Genomic DNA, 21,444 nt, shown 5'->3' on the forward strand with positions numbered 1-21,444 from the left:
TTGAGCTGTTAGGGCTACCGAGAGGTCTATCACCTGTGACACTGTTAATTTCACTCGGTAGTAGTAGTGTGATATTAGAAATTAAGTCCTAAGAAACTGCTCATACAGGCTCAGGATATGGGACTTTTAAGGTATAGTAAAAGTCATTATAGAAATTGGGGCTCCTGGGTGGCTTAGTCGGTTAAGCGTCCGACTTTCGCTTAGGTCATGAACTCGCGGTTCGTGGGTTCGTGGGTTCGAGCCCTGCATCGGGCTCTGTGCTGCCTGCCAGCTCAGAGCTTGGAGCCTGTTTCAGAGTGTGTGTCTCCCTCTCTCTCTGATCCTCCCCTGCTTACTCTCTCTCTCTCTCTCTCCTAGAAATAAATAAAAATATTTTTTTAAAAAGTCATTATAGAAATAGATATGGCATTTCTTTCCCACTACTGATGGAAGCTTACTTAAAAATGAAAAGCTCATCTAATGTGTGACCTTCAACTTAAACTACCTGGCATTTCAGTTCCATCCATAAATTGGGAATACTACTTGGTAAATTGTATTTTAAGACTGTTGTAAAAATGTTGCCTTTTGGTCTTACTGTTACTGCCCCCTAAAATATACGAATTACTCATCTAGAATTAAATGCTAAAAAAGGCAGGGAAACTTACTTTAACAAATATATAAAAGATTTCATGTATTTTATATATGTATTTATAATATATATTAATTTGGCAAGTAAAAAAAAAAAGAAATAGATACGGCAATCAGTGAAAATCTTTGAACATAAAATAATAATAGTCAATTTATCCAGAGGTAAAAATGGGTTGGCCTATGTAAAATCCTATCATCTTTATATCATGTTTACATTGATATACTATTTAATGATAAGGAAATGTCTCCTCACAGATGGTAAATGAAATAGACATCAAAATGAGATTGACAACAGCAAAACTGCCTGTCAAACCTATAGGTTCTGAAATAGTAAGGGACTACTATAGGCAGAGGTACTTCTATCAACTAAGTACTTCTTTTATCTTTTTTTAATGTAATTTATTGTCAAATTGGCTAACATACAGTGTGAAAAGTGTGCTTTAGGTTTTTGAGGTATATTCCCATGGTTCATTGCTTACGTACAACACCCAGTGCTCATCCCAACAAGTTCCCTCCTCAGTGCCCATCACCCGTTTTCCCTTCTCCCCCGCCCCTCAATCAACCCTTAACTTGTTGTCTGTACTTAAGAGTCTCTTATGGTTTGCCTCCCTCCCTCTCTGCTTAAAACTATTTTTTCCCCTTCCCTTCCACCATGGTCTTCTGTGAAGTCTCTCAAGATCTACATATGAGTGAAAACTTATGGTATCTGTCTTTCCCTGACTGACTTATTTCACTCAGCATAATACCATCCAGTTCCATACGTGTTGCTGCAAATGGCATAATTTTATTCTTTCTCATTGCCAAGTAGTGTTCCATTGTATATATAAACCACATCTTTATCCATTCATCAGCTGATGAACATTTAGGCTCTTTCCATAATTTGGCTATTGTTGAAAGTGCTGCTATAAACATTGGAGTACATGTGCCCCTATGAATCAGCACTCCTGTATCCTTTAGATAAATTCCTAGTAATTCTATTGCTGGGTCGTAAGGTAATTCCATTTGTAATTTTTTTAAGAACCTCCACACTGTTTTCCAGAGAGGCTGTACCATTATGCATTCCCAACAACAGTGCAAGAGGGTTCCTGTTTCTCCACATCTTCTCCAGCATCTGTCGTTTGCTGAGTTGTTCATTTTAGCCACTCTGACCAGTGTGAGGTGGTATCTCAGTGTGGTTTTGATTTCTATTTCCCTGATGATGAGTGACATTAAGCATCTTTTCATGTGTCTGTTGACCATCTGGATGCCTTCTTTGGAAAAGGGTCTATTCATGTCTTCTGCCCATTTCTTCACTGGATTATTTGTTTTTTGGGTATTGAGTTTGGTAAGTTCTTTATAGATTTTGGATAATAACCCTTTATCCAATACGTCATTTTCCACTATCTTTTCCCATTCCATCAGTTGCCTATTAGTTTTATTGATTGTTTCCTTTGCCCTGCAGAAGCTTTTTATCTTGATGAGGGCCCATTAGTTCATTTTTGCTCTTGATTCTCTTGCCTTTGGAGATGTGTCCAGTAAGAAATTGCTGTGGTTGAGGCCAAGGAGGTTGTTTCCCGCTTTCTCCTCTAGAGTCTGGATGGTTTCCTGTCTCACATTCAGGTTCTTCATTCATTTTGAGTTTATTTTTGTGTATAGTGTAAGAGAGTGGTCTAGTTTCATTTTTTTGCATGTTGCTGTCCAATTCTCCCAGCACCATCTGTTAAAGAGGCTGTCTTTTTTTCCATTGGATACTCTTTCCTACTTTGCCAAAGATTAATTGGCCATACATTTGTAGGTCCACTTCTGAGTTCTCTATTCTATTCCATTGGTCTGTGTGTCTGTTTTTGTGCCAATACCATACTGTCTTGATGATGACAGCTTTGTAGTAGAGGCTAAAGTCTGGGATGGTGATGCCTCCTGTTTTGGTTTCTTTCTTCAATATTAATTTGGCTCTTGGGGGTCTTTTGTGATTCCATACAAATTTTAGGGTGTTCTAGCTTTGAGAAGAATGCTGTGCAATTCTGATTAGAATTGCACATTCTGAATGTGTAGATTGCTTTGGGTAGTATTGACATTTTAACAATAATTATTCTTCCAGTCCATAAGCATGGAATGTTCTTCCCTTTCTTTGTGTCTTCTTTAATTTCCTTCATATATTTTGTATCTTTGGTTAGATTTATTCCTAGGTATTTTATGGTTCTTGGTGCATTTGTAAATGGGATGAATTTCTTGATTTCTCTTTCTGTTGCTTCATTATTGGTGTATAGAAATGCAACCAATTTCTGTACATTGGTTTTGTACCCTGTGACTTTGCTGAATTCATGCATCATGTTCTAAGCAGCCCTTTGATGGACTCCTTGAGGTTTTCCATGTAGAGTATCATGTCATCTGTGAAAAGTGAAAATTTGACTTCTTTGTCTTTTATTTCATTTTGTTGTCTGATTGCTGCAGCTGGGGCTTCCAACACTATGTTAAACAACAGTGATGCAAGTAGACATCCCTGCCACGTTCTTGATCTCAGGGGGAAAACTCAGTATTTCCCCACTGAGGATAATATTAGTTGTGGGATTTTCATATATGGCTTTTATGATGTCTAAGTATGTTCTTCTATCCTGACTTTACTCAGGTTTTTATTAAGAAAGAATGCTGTATTTTGTCAAATGCTTTTTCTGCATCTATTGACAGGATCATATGGTTCTTATACTTTCTTTCATTAATGTGATGTATCACATTGATTGATTCGCAAATATTGAACCAGTCCTGCAACCCAGGAATGAATCCTACTTGATCATAGTGAATAATTCTTTTTACATGCTTTTGAATTCGCAACCATATTTTTCAGGGATATTGGCCTGTATTTTTCCTTTTTGTGGGGTCTCGGTCTAGTTTGGGAATCAAGGAATGCTGGCTTCATAAAATGAGTCTGGAAGTTTTCTATTTCTGTTTTTTGGAACAGCTTGAGAAAGATAGGTATTAACTTTGTGTTAAATATCTGGTAGAATTCCCCAGGGAAGCCATCTGGTCCAGAACTCTTATTTGTTGGGAGATTTTTAATAATGGATTCAATTTCTTCACTAGTTATTGGTTTGTTTAAATTTTCTATTTCTTCCCATTGGAGTTTGGTAGTGTGTGTGTCTAGGAATTTGTCCATTTTTTTCCAGGTTGTCCAGTTTGTTGGCATTTAATTTTTCATAGTATTCTCTGGTAATTGCTTGTATTTCTGAGGGGTTGGTTGTGATAGATCCATTTTCATGCATAATTTTACCCTTTTGGGTCCTCTCTTTGAGAAGCCTGGCTAGGGGCTTATCAATTTTGTTTATTTTTTCAAAAACCAACTCTTAGTTCATTGACATGTTCTGCGGTTTTTTTGGATCCTCTATTATTTAGTTCTGCTCTGATCTTTATTATTTCTCTTTATCTCTGGGTTTGGGGTTTCTTTGTTCTACTTCTAGTTCCTTTAGGTATGCTGTTAAATTTTATATTTGGGATTTCTCTTGTTTCTTGAGATAGGTCTGAATTGCAATGTATTTTCCTCTTAAGACTGCCTTTACTGCATCCCAAAGAGTTTGGACTATTGTGTTTTCATTTTCATTTGTTTCTATATGTTTTTAAATTTCTTCTTTAATTGCCTGGTTGACCCAGTCATTCTTTAGTAGGATGTTCTTTAACCTCCATGGATTTGGAGGTTTTCCAAACTTTTTCCTGTGGTGGTTTTAAGTTTCCTAGCATTGTTACCTGAAAGTATGCATGGTATGATCTCAATTCTTTTATGTTTATTGAGAGCTGTTTTGTTACCCAGTATGTGTCACATACTATGTGATCTATCTTGGAGAATGTGCCACGTGCACTCGAGAATAATGTGTATTCTGCTGCTTTAGGATGAAAAGTTCTAAATATATCTGGCAACTCCATCTGGTCCACTGTATCATTCAGAGCCTTTATTTCTTTATTGATGTTCTGTCTAAATGATCTGTCCATTGCTGTGAGTATTAGGGTCCACTGCAGTTATCACATTCTTACCAATAAGATTGCTAATGTTTGTGATTAATTAATTTATATATCTGGGTGCTTCAAATTCAGTGCATAAACATGTATAATTTTTACTTTTTCTTGATGGATAGATCCCATAATTATGATATAATGCTCTTCATCTCTTGTTACAACCTTTAGTTTGAAATCTAGTTTGTCTTATAAGTATGGCTACTCCATATTTTTATTTACTTCCAGTACCATGATAGATGATTCTCCATCCCCTCACTACCAATCTGAAGGTGTCCTCAGATCTAAAATGGGTCTCTTTTTTTTTTTAATGTTTCAGCTATTTTTGAGAGACAGACAGACAGTGTGAGCAGGGGTGGATCAGAGAGAGAGAGGGAGGGAGACACAGAATCTGAAACAGGCTCCAGGCTCTGAGCTAACTGTCAGCACAGAGTCCCACGTGGGGCTCGAACCCACAAACTGTGAGATCATGACCTGAGCTGGAGTCAGACGCTTAACTGACTGAGCCACCCCAGTGCCCCTATAATGGATTTCTTATAGACAGCAAATAGATAGGTCTTGGGTTTTTTTTAATCCATTCTGATACCCTGTGTCTATTGATTGGAGTATTTAGCCCACTTACATTCAGTGTTATTATTAAAAGATATGGATTTCAAGTCATTGTGTTATCTGTATGTTTCATGCTTGTAGTGATGTGTCTGGTCCTTTGTGGTCTTTGCAACATTTCACTCAAAGTCCCCTTAGGATCTCTTGTAGGGCTGGTTTAGTGGTGATGAATTCCTTTAGTTTTTGTTTCTCTGGGAAAACCTTTATCACTCCTATTCTGACATACAGGCTTGCTGGATAAAGGATTCTTCGCTGCATAGTTTTCCTATTCAGCATTCTGAAAATTCCCTGCCACTTCTTTCTGGCCTGCCAAGTTTCAGTAGATAGATCTGCTACTACCTTTATGTGTCTACCATTCTAGGTTAAGGCCCATTTGTCCCAGCTGCTTTAAGATTTATCTTTGTATTTTGCCAGTTTCACTATATGTCAATGCAGAAGATAGATTCAAGTTACCTCTGAAGGGAGTTCTCTGTGCCTCCTGGATTTCAATGTCTGTTTCCTTTCTCAGATTGGGGAAGTTCTCATATATGATTTGGTCAAGTACACTTTCTGCCCCTTTTTCTCTCTCTTCTTCTGGAACTCCTATGATATGGTATTATTCCATTTCATTGAATCACTTAGTTCTCTATTTTCCCCTTGTAGTCTAAGTTTTTTTTCTTTTTTTTCTCAGCTTCTTCTTTTTCCATAATTTTATCTTCTATTTCACCTATTCTTTCCTCTGCCTCTTCAATCCTTGCTGCCACTGCCTCTAGCTTATTTTTCACCTAATTTACAGCATTTTGTAATTCATCAACTATTTTTTAGTTCCTTGATCTTTGCAACAACAGGTTCTCAGCTGTCTTCAATGCTTTTTTCAAGCCTAGCGATTACTTTTATGACTCATTCTAAATTCTTTTTCAGTTATATTGTTTGTATCTATTTTGATCCATTCATTAGCTGTCATTTCTTCCTAGAATTTCTTTTGAGGAGAATTCTCCTGTTTCTTCATTTTAGCTAGTTTTCTGTCCCTTATGTGTTTTGAAAGCTTGCTTTTGTTTCCTGCACCTGTGAACACTACTATATTAAAGACAGGTCATACACTGTCCAGTGCCTGGCCCTTCAGGAGATTTTTTTTTTTTTTTGGAGTGTGTTACTTGGTCTTTGTTGTTGTGACTCTGGTTGCTTTATCTCCCTGCTTGTAGTGATGTTTTGGACCCTGCACCAGGTGTGGTTACCTTTGTTTCCTGAAGTAGCCTTTATGAAGCTTCAGCCACATTTGTAAAAGGTCATTTGTTCTGTCCATTTCCCCATCATGTTTTTCTTTATCCATGCATCTCTTAGACACTTAGGTTGTCTCCACAGTTTGGCTATTGTAAATAATGCTTGAACTCTGCTGCTTTTTTGCTGCCGCTGGAGGTGGTGGATAAGCCACTCCTGGATTTTGGATCCCAGCTCCAAAGCTTTTGCATTATGCATTTTCAGACTTTATTTGAGCTTCCCCCTACCCGCCCCTACCTCCTCTCCTGACTGGTTCCAGAAACTGACCAGGGTCTGGGGTTGGAAAGGGCTTGAGGTAAAACAGTACTGAATCCAAAATCAGGCTGGGCATGACTTCAAAACAAGACTAGGTCCAACCTAGAACCAAGTACTTCTCAAGTTTAATCTAAACTTTTTCATCCAAGAATCTTAGACAAATGTTAGCCTTTTCTAAACCAAATTAACAGTGTTTTGTTTCAGACAAGATTTCATTCTCGATAAGTAGAAAATTTATTTGTCCAAAGGTATTTTATATCTTACAAAATGTCTACAAGGACCGTGTACCAAGCTTGGATGCTATACAACTTGAAACAGGAAAAATGCCTATCATCCCATAAAACTATTTCAGTGGAAATCCCACTTCTTTTTCTGGTAGTTAATTGAGTCTATGGAAACAGGACCTATAGGCCAGCACTTTCCTTAGCCGATGAGACAAACCCCACAACTCCATGAGACCATGGTTGCCAAGATTCCTTAGTGACAGAATGTTAGCTCTTACCTTTCAGGTCTTCTGCAAATGAGTCTGTTTGATGGATGCTGTTCAAATGTCTACACTTAATGCTAAGAGAACCTGGGAATGATCATTTAATAATTCTCCTAGGGAAGCCTAGATTCATGATACTGGATAGCCACCAGAGTGGGACAGGGATATTCAAAGGATTTGGGGCTTCCATAAATGACAAATGTGTTCTGTGAAGACATTTTTAATCCAACAATCTTTTCGTGATATCTTTGCAATTATTTTGATTACATGAGTGCTTACATCCCAAATGACCTGACTTGGAAGAGCTTAATTGTATTAAGAGGTAGCTATTTCTCCTTTTCTCAGTGTGAGTGACATGAAGACAGAGTATGTTGGCCAGGTCACTTATTTCTATGTATATCTAAGATATATGTTGATTAGATTTACAAGTAGAAAAGTTGCATAGTTTCTGTTAGAAATGGTTTTTAAGTTCTATGTCTCCAAAAGAATCCTGTCAATTAGATCCCCTTGTGGCTTTTGTATTTCCTAATTGGTTTTGAACAGTGCTACAACAAATGCCACAGATGAGCTCTTTATGCTTATTTAATCACCTACATAAGCTATATTGAAAGTTTAAAATGTCTTACAAAGGTGCTTAATTTAGTCCCATGTGAGAAGATGGACGTTCTTCTATTATGAAATATACAAAGATATGAGGGAAGAGAGTTTGGGTGTGGGAGAACACTGAACATGGGATATCAACTAGACAACAGTTGCAATTGTCCATTTGGTATCATCTTACGAATGACAGTGGGAATGGAGGCAAGAAAAGATCAACTACATCAGGGAATCAAATTGTCATGTAGGTTGAAGGAGAAGAATGAAATCACAGTGGTTAAAAGGCTTTTGACACTGTATGGATGACATCATTGTTAATTGAGAAATAAAGTAAATATAAGGAGATTGAGAGGTAGAAAGAAATGTTGCAGAAAGGAAGATGAATGTATCATATAGGATACATTTATTTAGCTGCAAATTGCACACTTCTACTAATATTAATAGGGGCTTTTTTTTTTTTTCTTTCATCAATTCTGCTCAGAAACAGCTTCAGAGGTGCAGACTCTTGTCATATTTTGAATCTATTATCCCTCCCATGTTTGCCTTTGCTCTTGAGATTATAACACAGCTACTACAGCTTCCTATAATATGTTTCTTTTCAAAGTAAAAAGGCAAAAATAAAGGTTAGGAAAGCATATTTGGCAGCTTAAAATATTATCTCTGAAATAAATTACATATTGGGCACATTGATTAAACATCTATGTGACTAATTAGGACTAATGACTTTTCTCACTCCAGTAGTAGAAAGTTTGTGCTCTACAGATTTGATAGTAAATGGCTAAGACATAGCTTGGATCTTCCTCCCAGGTCTATTTAATAAGTACCTGTAAGATGGAAAAATAAAAGAAAATCTCTCCCTTTTTTTTTTTAAAGCTCTTTTCAGCTAGCAATCCCAGAATACACTGAAGGGATAGAATTATGTGGGAATGTAAAAGTACCATACCTTATCAAGTAAATGGACACTTATCCCGTGCAGCTATGAAGAGGTAATTGGAGTCCGAAGTGTAAAGTATAATGGACAGTTATTGAGGCATTTTGAAGTGTTTGGGCTGTATTTTGCACTATCTGTGTGATAACATTCTTCATGGCCTGGAATCTTTTGTGTAAGTTTGCTTTTAGAATGTAATAAGTTCAGAGTCAGAAAATTTGGACATCCTTCTCAGATGGCCTGTCTCTGACTCCCAGGAAAATCACTGTGTGGAGATCATGCACAAAAACCATTTTAGTATCTTTTTTTAAATTTTTAGTTACAGGATAAAAAATACAGTAGTCTCTGGCTTCGGTATTTTCTCATAGTAAGATGTGAGCTTCTAAACCTAGGGGCTAGTCAGCTGTGATGAAAAGGTCAGGGTTTCATCTATATATCCAAGACTTTCAACTCCTCAGTTTACAAACTGAGTTATATTCTCATAAGACCTTAATCATAAACATCACTTTAATAGTTACTCTGCAGGTATAGATGATCCCCTTTTTTAACAGGATTAGAGAGTGTATTAATTACTTTGTTACTTCTTTTAAGCTGATCAGTATTCTGAGAGATGGAAACTTTAAGGAGTTCACTATTTATGGTCTTTCTGTACATTTCTAAAACTATCTAAAACAGTACTTATCTCTATATTGTTCTGTTTTATCTTGGTGAAAGAGGAATCATGTGAATGTATGCCAAGCATTGCACTGGGCTTTGTATGTGTACAATCTGTATTTGATACCAAGTTCAACATGATCTGGATTTAAAACAATAATTTTCTTTTTCTATTACAGTTGTGATATATATCATTAGAGATAACTTTAAGAAAATTAGAATTTTCTCTGAAACCCAAAACCTTCCTATGCTCTTGACCCAAATGCTCATAATTCTTGTGGAAAATGATAAATTATTATTTCTAGTTTAAGTTGTTTTCTTCACTCTTCTGCTCCACAGTCTACGGTTGTTCTCCAGCCTCCCCATTTTCATCTCTTTCATGCTACTTCAGAATTTCCCCTCTTTTCACTCCACTACCAAACTTTTAGAGATTATTGTACACACTCATGTTTATGACTCATGGCTCAGTACACTAGCAACTATTTTCAGACTTAATGAAAACAATTTTTACAGAAGCCACCAAAGTCAATCTTATTACCACATAGCTCTATTCAGTCTCCTGCTGCCTCTTTTGTGTGGCCTATGATACTCTTGACCATTTCATACTAGGATATTTCCTTTTAGGTCCTTGATAGCACTGTCTTCTAGTTCATCTTCCAATTCTTTCACTGTTGTTCCTTCATCTCCAAACCTTGACTTCCTAATCAAGTACCTTATACACGGGTATACCCTACTAATCTCTCCATTTTCTCTTTTGTCTCCAGAATCTTTCTCTAATTGATGGCTTCTATTCCCATACCTCTAATCACTAATATCATTCTCTATCCCAAAACTATTTTGAGAAACCTAATTAGTCACGTAGATGTTTAATCAATGTGCCCAATATGTAATTTATTTCAGAGATAATATTTTAAGCTGCCAAATATGCTTTCCTAACCTTTATTTTTGCCTTTTTACTTTGAAAAGAAACATATTATAGGAAGCTGTAGTAGCTGTGTTATAATCTCAAGAGCAAAGGCAAACATGGGAGGGATAATAGATTCAAAATATGACAAGAGTCTGCACCTCTGAAGCTGTTTCTGAGCAGAATTGATGAAAGCAAAAAAAAAAAAGGCCCCTATTAATATTAGTAGAAGTGTGCAATTTGCAGCTAAATAAATGTATCCTATATGATACATTCATCTTCCTTTCTGCAACATTTCTTTCTACCTCTCAATCTCCTTATATTTACTTTATTTCTCAATTAACAATGATGTCATCCATACAGTGTCAAAAGCCTTTTAACCACTGTGATTTCATTCTTCTCCTTCAACCTACATGACAATTTGATTCCCTGATGTAGTTGATCTTTTCTTGCCTCCATTCCCACTGTCATTCGTAAGATGATACCAAATGGACAATTGCAACTGTTGTCTAGTTGATATCCCGTGTTCAGTGTTCTCCCACATCCAAACCATGTTCTTTTCCAGAGATTCTCAAACTACATGTCAAGATGCAACTATATCATGATCACTGTGTCATTGTTTTTCTTTTTGTTACTACTAACAAAGCTACCAATCTTTTGAATTATATGCATGTTTTATATAATAAAGAAAATACTAGAATAATTCTCTAATATTGTTTTGCTTATGCATTTTTTATTTTAATTCTTTTGAGAGCTAGGGAAAATGGTAAAATGTAGCTAGTGTATTAATAATCATTTTAGATATTCCCAGGGGACTTTTTTCTTTCCATATGAACACCATCTTATATGTGTGTCAGGGCAGGGAAAGAAAATTGAGGATCATAATATAAAAATGCATTTTCTTAGCAAGACAAAAAAAAAGAAAGAAAGAAAAGAAATGCCTTGAATGAGTCCTTTGCTCTCCATGTACTTAATGTCCTCTTCTTCCATCACTTTCATAACTCTAGCCTTCTTCATTTTCCTTGCTCTGAATACTGTGTTGTCTGTATCTGAATTATCTTTTCCCCAACTTGTAAATTCAGTCTCGCTTCTTCCAAGAAACCTTCTTTCCATATTACCCAGACTGGAATGAATCTCCCTTACTCGAATATGTTTCTATTACAGTACTCATCATATGGTGTAACTACAAGTATTAATCTCCAAAGTCACATTTGCCTAAAGCAAAGTCTGTATTTTTAAGTAGCATTTTTGTTAAATGTCCACTAGAAATTGTTCTTGTGTTCTTTTCTGTGGTGCTCAATCAGACATGACCACAAGAGAAGATACAAAAGAGGCGACAGAAAAACAAAGTTTGTCATACCTGCAGGTCCTAGGGGTAAGATCAAGGAGGAGAACCTAGGCCCCTGTCTTTACGGGAGTTTCCATACAAAAGTTGAGGCTGAGGAAACCATTCAAGATTGGATAGAATGAATAGTTTCTGAACGTTCTAATCCATAGGTGTAGTGTCTAGTTGTCTGGTACCCAGTCCAGGGATGATTAAAGCAGAGGGAGGTATAATGCTTCCTGGCTTACCAGCCAGGTAAGGAGGTGGGGCTCTGTGTCCATTAGTTTGCTTTATCAAAGGCATATTCTAGGCTCAGCTTTTTGCTATCCCTAAGAATTGACTAGCACTATGAGGAAAGTCAAAACATAAAAGTAGGAAATAGAAACTAGAAGTGGTACAAAAATGAATTGTCCCATGCAAATAATTAGAAAAATGAAATGGAAAATTGGTTCTAGTCAAGGAGCCTCCACAGAAGGTGCAATGTTAAAATGTAGATAGCCTGGGAAAAATAACTGTTAGCAACAGAACTGTGTGTGTCTTAGCAAATTGAAAGCTAAGATGCTTGTAAAAGATGCTCATGCTTTGATGCTACATCTTTAGAATCATACTGGTACCCAGAAGGAGTGGTTTGACTAATTCTACATATTGAAATTGACCCTTGAACAACATGGGTTTGATCTCTGCAGGTCCAGTTGTACATGGATTTTTTTCTGATAAACACAGTAGAGTACTGTAAATATATATTCTCTTTCTTGTGACTTTCTTAATAACATTCTCTAGGTTACTTTATTATAAGAGTATGGTATATTCTTACTATATATACAAGATATGTGTTCATTGATCACAAATGTTATGTATAAGTCTTCTGGTCAACAATAGGCTATTAGTAGTTGCATATTTTTAACTGTGTAGAAGGTTGACATTGTAATCCTTGCATTTTCCAAGGGTCAGCTGTATTGTGGGGAAGCCATTCCTCCTTAGGATCTCACTAAATCATTTGGTAGGATTGTGCTTTGTCTCTTTAAGAGTCAACAAAATCTCAGGGAAAAATTAAGCTAATGGGGTAGCAGTAGCTTTTGAATTCAGTGCAGTGTTTTTGAACACCTGCTACATGTGAGGCATTGTGCTAAGGATAACCAAATCTAACTTCTTTTACTTTAACTTACAAATGAGGCATACTGAAGGTATATTGTTGAACAAGCATTTATTAAGCACCATATTTGTATGTGTATCACTAGAAGATAGTGCTGAATACTTATTTTAACCCTTAGGATAGTATAAAATAGTAGCCCTTTGAAACTTACAATCTACATAAGCAAATCTCAGAAAGCCAAAACAAATGTAAGCACATAAGAGTTTAGGAAACAAAAAGCCATGAAGAGTCACTGCCAACTCACCTAAGCAGAGCAGACTCATAGAAGGGCCCCATATTGAATTGCATTAAGCAAAATCATGGGATATCTGAGGAGAAGACAAAAGGATTCCCCTATCAAGGAAAGGAGGCAGAAAAATAATAATGGGAGAAGAGTAGCCAAGGGCCAATTTCAGAGGTAGCAAGAGATGGACTGAAGTTGTCAAGTAAAGCAACCATAGAGTAGGCCAAATTGAAAGCTTTGGAAAACTTTTTAAACAGTTAATAATTTTTTAAATTAAAATTTGCCTTTTATTATTACTACAATTTTATTTTTTAATGTTTGTTTATTTTTGATAGAGAGAGGCAGATATTTCAGAATCTGAAATAGGTTCCAGGCTCCAAGCTGCCAGTACATAGCCCGATGCGGGGCTCAAACTCAGGAATGGCAAGATCATGACCTAGCACCACATCAGACACTTAGACAACTGAGCCACCCAGGCACCCCTGTTATTGCTCCAATTTTAGCTGCTGGTAATGTGAAGCAAGTAGAGTCCAGAGGATATATTCACTCATGTCATGTTCATACTAATCTTGTGAGGTATGAAATATTAACACCCTTTTACAGATGAGACCCTGGTACTCAGAAAGAGAGAGTGCAGGGGTCCATGCAGATCTTCTAGTCTCTATGGTGAATGCTCTTAGCCACTGTGTAATAATATCAAAGGGGTACTTGGAAATTTAGGACAAAAGTAGAGTAGAAATAACAAGTCCTATAAGGAAAAAGTTATTGTCAGTAATTACTGAACATTTGAGATGGGATTGAAAATGTAACAAAGGGTTACACCTCTTATCATAACATTAGACACCTGTAAGTACCTTAGAGTTTTCATTCACCCCAATATTTAAGGAGGCAGGAAGCAATGCATACACAGAATTATGTATCTCAGTGTGTCAGTCATCTTTCTCTTTCCCTGCCACTGTAGGCATCCACTCATTTGTAGCCTTGGTCTTTATTTTCTGACACATAAGGAAAAGGAATATTTGATAAATCATACAAAATGCAAGTGATCAGTCAAGGCTTTAGACAAATATTTTAGTTCCATAATGTTTATAGCATGTGTGTTGACGTTTCTAAATTACCATATGCTTTTATTATAAACAGGGACTGCTTCATTTGTTGAATAGCAATGATACATTATGTTGACTGTTTCTGACACTGAGTTTGAAACTTAAGAGGGAAGAATTAACCTCTAAATATTCTCAACCTTGCCTTCCCTGTTTTAGAGATAGAAGCTATTTGCATTTTGCCACCTACTGTTACTAGAGTGTCTTTCTCAAATTCGTATCAATTACCAATCGGCAAAATCAAAGAGGTAAGTTATTTGTTTCAGCCTATGAATATTGACTAGTAATTTTTTTTTAAATCTCCATCCTGCTAAGTGAGTAAGAAAAATACTGCTACCATCATAAATCCCCCAGTTTTTATCTCAGAGTACAAACCATCTTATTTTAAAAGCTTGAAAGCAATTTTTCATGCAACTGAATCCTGGCTAGAGTTGTGTGGGATGATGCGGCAAAGGCTGTAATGAACGACTCCAACATCCCAGAACTGTGTCTGCCTGACAGAGCAATGTATACAAACCCGTTCCTAGCTTTTATTGGGCTGCACCAAGTGTACAATTCTCCAGTGAGCCCAGGAGTCAGACACTGTCAATTACAAAGAAATGGTTGGCAGACTGAATGAATATTTTTGTGTAATTATCACAGCATCCACCAGCAGCAAAGACTCCGGAATGGTGCACACAAATGTTAGTGTCCTTTCCCTGCATAAAACACCCATTTTTACACTGTGTGATATCAATGCCTAACAGAGGTGATGAGACAGGATGCAGGCAATTTATTTTGCCAGCCACATGTAACCCAAGATGTTACTCATCACTGAACAGCAACTGCTTTTGCCAAAAGCATTATTTTCAAAAATTTAAGAGTCCCAGCTTTCCTTTGGCCATCATAGAGCTCCCTTCTCCTCTAGCTTTATAGTCCTAAAGGACAATGGTCAGGACGTGCTTTTAAACAGTCACAAGCTCTCAAGCAATGAGCATTTCTAGTGTCCCTTTTCCTTATGTATAAAAATGGAGTTGATAGATCTTTCATTTTTTGTGGTTAAATACTCCTTTGAAAATCTAAAAAGGGTCTGCATCTTCTTGCCAAAAATGTTCATATGTATACACACCTATCTATCCATGATGACTAAATGGACATGTGACTGTGCAGTCACAGAGAGTCTGCTGCTCCAGTATATTCTCACACCTACTTTAACATCTGCTGTCACTATCTTGAATCCTTAATAACTTTTACTTTTGAATTTGTGTTTTGTATTAAAAAAAAAAGCCCAAGGGGATAATGCAACATGAGCAGAGAAGAATGGAAGTGTTCCCTGTGCTTGCCATTCTAATTTGCATATAGAATACCCTATGCCTGAGGAGCATGGAATCAATGTGTGGGGTGAACCAAGATTCAAATGGAGAACAAGGTAAATGTGTCCATCTACTACAGATAAGCAGGGAAGCCAAGAAGCCAGGCTTTCAAATTAAACCAGAACTTGCTCCAAATACTGAAAGGTGGCAATAGTGTTCTAAGAAACACCATTAACCAGAACCTCTGTGGTATCCTTTCTTGTTTCTTCTATTTCCCTGTATTAGCCAATGACCTACACTGACAATGATGACATAGAAACAAAAGATAGGGCAACCCATAATCCCTTTTCCATTAAGTCCTTCCTGACAGGCCAGAAAGCCATAAGTAGTGAGTGTGGACAGAGTGTATTTATACCAAGGAGTGAAATAAAGACACTTATACGATGTTTTTACTGTTCTGGTGTGAACAAAATACCTATGTACAATCTACAAAATAAAAACTGCAAGTTTGGTGATTCTGCATACAGGTTAAGTGCTTTTATGTTTGCATTTAAAATTTGCATTGCACAGTATACAGATGATCTTTGAACAGTGTGGGAGTTAAGCATGCCAATTCCCCACCACACACACATACACAATTAAAAAAAAAATCCACATTCAACTTTTGACTCCCTAAAAACTTAACTACTAATAGCCTACTGTTGACCAGAAGCCTTACCACAACATAAACAAACAATTTATTAACACACATAACATACAAAATATGTATTAAATACTATATTCTTAGAATAAAGTAAGCTAGAGAAAAAATGTTAAAAGAAAATCCTAAGGGAGAGATCTCAGAGAACAATAGTAGAGTAAGAAGATAGTGTGCTCACCTCCTCCCTTAGACACACCAAGGCAACAACTACATGTATTGCACCTGACTCTGAAAAAGATCTGAAGACTGGTCAGACAGACTTCCATAGCTAGACACTGAGAGAAGGCCACATCAGAAAAGGTATGAAGGGCAAAGCTGTGACTAGGAATCAATTCCCTGGCATGACTACTCACACATAGGAGGGATATCATAAGCAAGAAGGAGTGAAGGGATCAGGCCCCATATCTGGCATCCCCTAAAATCCCTAGCTCTGGGGGCCCACACTGGAAAGGTGAGTTCCCATAATAGCTAGCTTTGAAAATCATCAGGGTTTAACTTTGGAAGAGTCAGAGGGCTCAAGGAAACTGAATTTCCACCAATAAATAAAGAGCCACCATGCTAAATAACTTGGCCTGAGATAAAGCCCAAAAGCAGCAATTTTCATACCAGTATGACTTGACTGCAGCAGCCACAACATAAAGGCACACATGAGGACATGTCCGCAAAAAGGACACGGACTTGGTTCTGGTGACCAGAGGAGATTGTGATATAGGGCATGAGAAGAACCCTTTTACCTAATGCCAGTGCTTAAAGATCAGGAGATAGAGCTGACCTCCTAATATAGGTAAAAACAAGCATGGAGAGTTAGACAAAATGAGGGGAAAGAGAGTTATCATCTCCCTCCCTAAACAAAGACAAAAATCACAGGGTGAAATTTTATTTTAAATAAAATATTTTTTTCACAAATAGTTTATTGTCAAATTAGTTTCCATGTAACACCCAGTGCTCATCCCCNAAAACATGGAAAGAGCCTATTGTTGAGAGTGCTATGAAAATTGGGGTCCATGTGCTCCTATGCATCAGCATTTCTGTATCCCGTGGGTAAATTCCTAGCAGTGCTATTGCTGGGTCATAGGGGATAAGCATTATACCTAACAGAATTCAATGCAATGGTCATAAAAATACTCAGGAGAATTTAGAGGGTACAGAAGAATGAATCAGTGATTGGGAAGAATGGGAAAGCAACCAGGCTGAATAGAAAAATGAAAGAGAATGACAAGTGAGGACAGGTTAAGGGACCCCCACAATATCATCAAGCATAATATTCACATTATAGGGATCCCAGAAGGAGAACAGATAGACAAAGGGGCAGGAAACTTACTTGAAGAAATAATAGCTAAAAACTCCCCATAACTAGAGGAAGAAACCTATCCAAGTCCAGGATGCACAGTGAGCCCCAAACAAAATGAATCCAAGGAAAACAAGACATAATTATTAAAGTAACAAAAATAAGAGTCTTAAACACAGCAAGACAAAGACAGTCACATATAAGGAAACCCTCATAAGGCCGTCAGCTGAGTTTTCGGCAAAACTTTACATGCCAGAAGAGCGGCATGATAGATTCAAAGTCTTGAAAGGAAAACCCTTACAACCAAGAATATTCTACCCAGCAAAGTTCTCTTTCAGAATGAAACTATTTCCCAAACAAAGGAATCTTATTAAAGAGAATTCCTTAAGTAAGTGGAAAAAAAGGCCATAAGTAGAAAAAAAATATGAAAGAAATTACTTAAAAAACTAAACATACTGTGAGGATCATAGATCAATGGTTCATAAAACAAGAAGTTAAAATAGTAATATCAATTATATACACAAAAATTAGAAAAGCTGCCTGCTGAAGAGGCGGCGGCGGCCGGTGAAGCGGTTCTTGCGTGGTGAGGCGATGCAGACTCTGCGGACCTGAAGTTGCTACATTCCCCAAACACACTCGGGTTGTATTGCTGCTTGACCCTGGCGGATCTGAGGCTGCTGCACTTCCCCCACCCTCCACTCAACCCCCAGCAACAGGGAAGCAGCGACCAGAGGAACTGTTAATGGCGGTATAACAAAGCCTCTCAGGAGTAATCAGACGAGATAGTTTCTCTGCATAACACCACCGTCTTTCTCTCACCTCTCCAACCATATTCTACCCTTTAGCTCTTTGAAAAAATCTTCTTATCCCTTCTGCCTGTTCATTCTATTTCCAATTTTGCCTCATCTCCGCCCTATCATCTCTCCCTTTCTCTATGCTCTTCACCAGCACTGCATACACCTGGCTATTTAATTGTAGCTGGAAAATCTGGTTATATGCTTTAAACCGATCTTTGTCTATCGGTTTTCTTCTTTCTTCCTTTTCTTCTCTTCTTTTTGACTTTTTAATGTATTTTTATTTTCTATCATTTGCCTTCCCTCCTCTGTCTTTTTTCATTACTTTTTAGTTTTCCCTCTCAGTTAGCGTGATTGTTGGATTTGTCTGTGCGTTTGTGTCCCTCTGTTCCTTGTGTGTTTGTATGTTTTCTTCTCCAGGGCTACCTCAAGAAACAAGCCAAAGTACACATGGTGGAGAGTCCCAAATACCACTATAGGTAGGAAAATAAAATAACCAAGTTCTCAACAAGAGAGACCAAGAGATACCAGTCAAAGAACACTTTCTGAAAGGATAGACCCTGGACAGTCAAAGAGTCTTTTTGGGTACAGCAGCGCTCACAGGTGCAGAGAGGATAACAAGTCTTTACTACTAGCAAGAGACAGAAATCTAACCAAAATGACAAAATGAAAGAGCTCTCCTCCAAAGAAATTCCAAGAAGAATTGACAGCTAAAGAGCTGCTCAAAACAGATATAAACAGCATAAATGAACAAGATTTTAGAACTATAATCATAAAATTAACCTCTGGGCTTGCAAAAATCATAGAGGACATCAAAGAAACTATGGCTACAAACAACAGGGAGAACAAAAATAGGCATGATGAATTTAAAAATGCAATAAATGAAATACATAATAAACTAGAGGTGTCCAATGCACGGATTAAAGAGGCAGATAGAGAATAAGTGATTTAGAAGACACCATTTAGAAAAAACAAGAAGCTGACAAAAAAAAGAGAAAAACAGATCCAGGAACACGAAAGAAGAGTTCGAGAGCTCAGTGATACAGTCAAACGCAACAATATCCGTATCATAGGAATCCCGGAAGANCTATAATCATAAAATTAACCTCTGGGCTTGCAAAAATCATAGAGGACATCAAAGAAACTATGGCTACAAACAACAGGGAGAACAAAAATAGGCATGATGAATTTAAAAATGCAATAAATGAAATACATNCCACAAAGAACACAATGACTCTAAACGCACATATTTCAACAATAACTCTGAATGTAAATGGGCTGAATGCTCCAAAGACATAGGGTAGCAGAATGAATAAAAAAAAAAACAAAATCCATCTATTTGCTNGAAATGGAGAGACAAAAGTCTATCCAAATAAAAAGAAATTGAAAGAATTTGTCACCACTAAGCTGGCCCTACAAGAAATCCTGAGCGGGACTCTCTGAGGGAAGTATTGCAAGGAACAAAGACACCAGAGACACCACCACAAGCATGAACCCCCCACAGAGAACACAATGACTCAACCCGCACATTTTACAACAATAACTCTGAATAAAAGGGCTCAAAATGCTCCAAAGACATANTCTCCAAGATAGATCACATACTGGGACATAAAGCATCCCTCAATAAGTATAAAAGAATTGAGATCGTACTATGCACATTGTCAGATCACAATGCTTTGAAACTAGAAATCAATCACAGGAAGAAGTCTGGAAAACNTTAGAAATGAAGGAAAACTTCCAGACTCATTTTATGAAGCCAGCATCACTCTGATTCCCAAGCCAGACAGATCCAGCTACAAAAGAGAACTACAGGCCAATATCCTTGATGAATACGGATGCAAAAATCCTCCACAAGATACTTGCAAATCAAATCCAACAGCACATAAAAGAATTATCCACCAAGATCAAGTGGGATTCACTCCTGGGTTACCGGGCTGATTCAATATTCGCAAATCAATCAATGTGATCCATCAGATCAACAATTGAAAAGATAAAAACCATATGATCCTGTCGATAGATGCAGAAAAAGCATTTGACAAAATACAGCATCCTTTCTTAACAAAGACCCTCGAGAAAGTCAGGAAAAAAGGAACTTACTTAAACATTATAAAAGCCATCTATGAGAAGTGCTCAGCTAACATCATCCTCAATAGGGAAAAACTGAGAGCTTCCCCCTGAGATCAGGAGCACGACAGGGACGTCCACTCCCACCACTGTTGTTTTGCATAGTGCTGGAAGCCCTAGCATCAGCCATCAGACAACAAAAGGAAATCAAAGGCATCAAAATCGGCAGAGGAAGTCAAACTTTCATTCTTCGCAGACGACATGATACTCTACATAGATAACCTGACAGACTCCACCAGAAGCCTGCTAGAACTGACCCAAGAATTCAGCCAAGTTGCAGGGTACAAAATCAACGTACAGAAATCGGTTGCATTTTTATACACCAACAATGAAGCTACAGAAAGAGAAATCAAGAAACTAATCCCATTCACAATTGCACAAAAAACCANGTATGACCCAACAATAGCCCTGGTAGGAATTTACCCAAGGGACACCGGAGTGCTGATGCATAGGAACACATGTATCCCAATGTTAATAGCAGCACTCTCAACAATAGCCAAAACATGGAAAGAGACTGTCTTTCAACAGATGAATGGATCAAGAAGATGTGGTTTACCTATACCATGGAATACTACATGGCAATGAGAAGCAATGAAATCTGGCCATGTGTAGCAACATGGATGGACCTTGAGGGTGTTATGCTGAGCGAAATAAGTCAGGTAGAGAAGGACAAATACCATATGTCTGCACATATAGGAGGATTGGGAGGAACTTAACGGAGGACCATGGGGGAGAAGAAGGGGGGAAATGGTGGGGGAAAGGGAGAGAGGCAAACCATGAGAGACTCTTGAATGCTGAGAACAAACTGAGGACTGATAGGTGTGGGGGAGAGGGGGAATGAGTACTGGGTGTTATATGGAAACCAACTTGACAATAAACTATTTGTAAAAAAAAAAAAAAAAGAAAAAAGAAAAAAGTAGAGGAAATACATTTATAGCACTCTACTGTAAATATCATGGGGGGAAAAAGTGTATATATAAGTGAACCTGTGCAGTTCAAACCTGTGTTCGGGTGTCAACTTTAGGTTTCTCTAAGTTTGGATTTAAGTTCCAGTTAACTTACATTGTAATATTACTTTCAGGGGTACAATTTTGAGATTTACATGCCAATTATTTGATTTTTTTTTTATTTATTATTGAGAGATAGAGAC

This window comes from Crocuta crocuta, unplaced genomic scaffold, assembly GCF_008692635.1.
Source record: "Crocuta crocuta isolate KB4526 unplaced genomic scaffold, BGI_CrCroc_1.0 scaffold830, whole genome shotgun sequence".
NCBI lineage: Eukaryota > Metazoa > Chordata > Mammalia > Carnivora > Hyaenidae > Crocuta > Crocuta crocuta.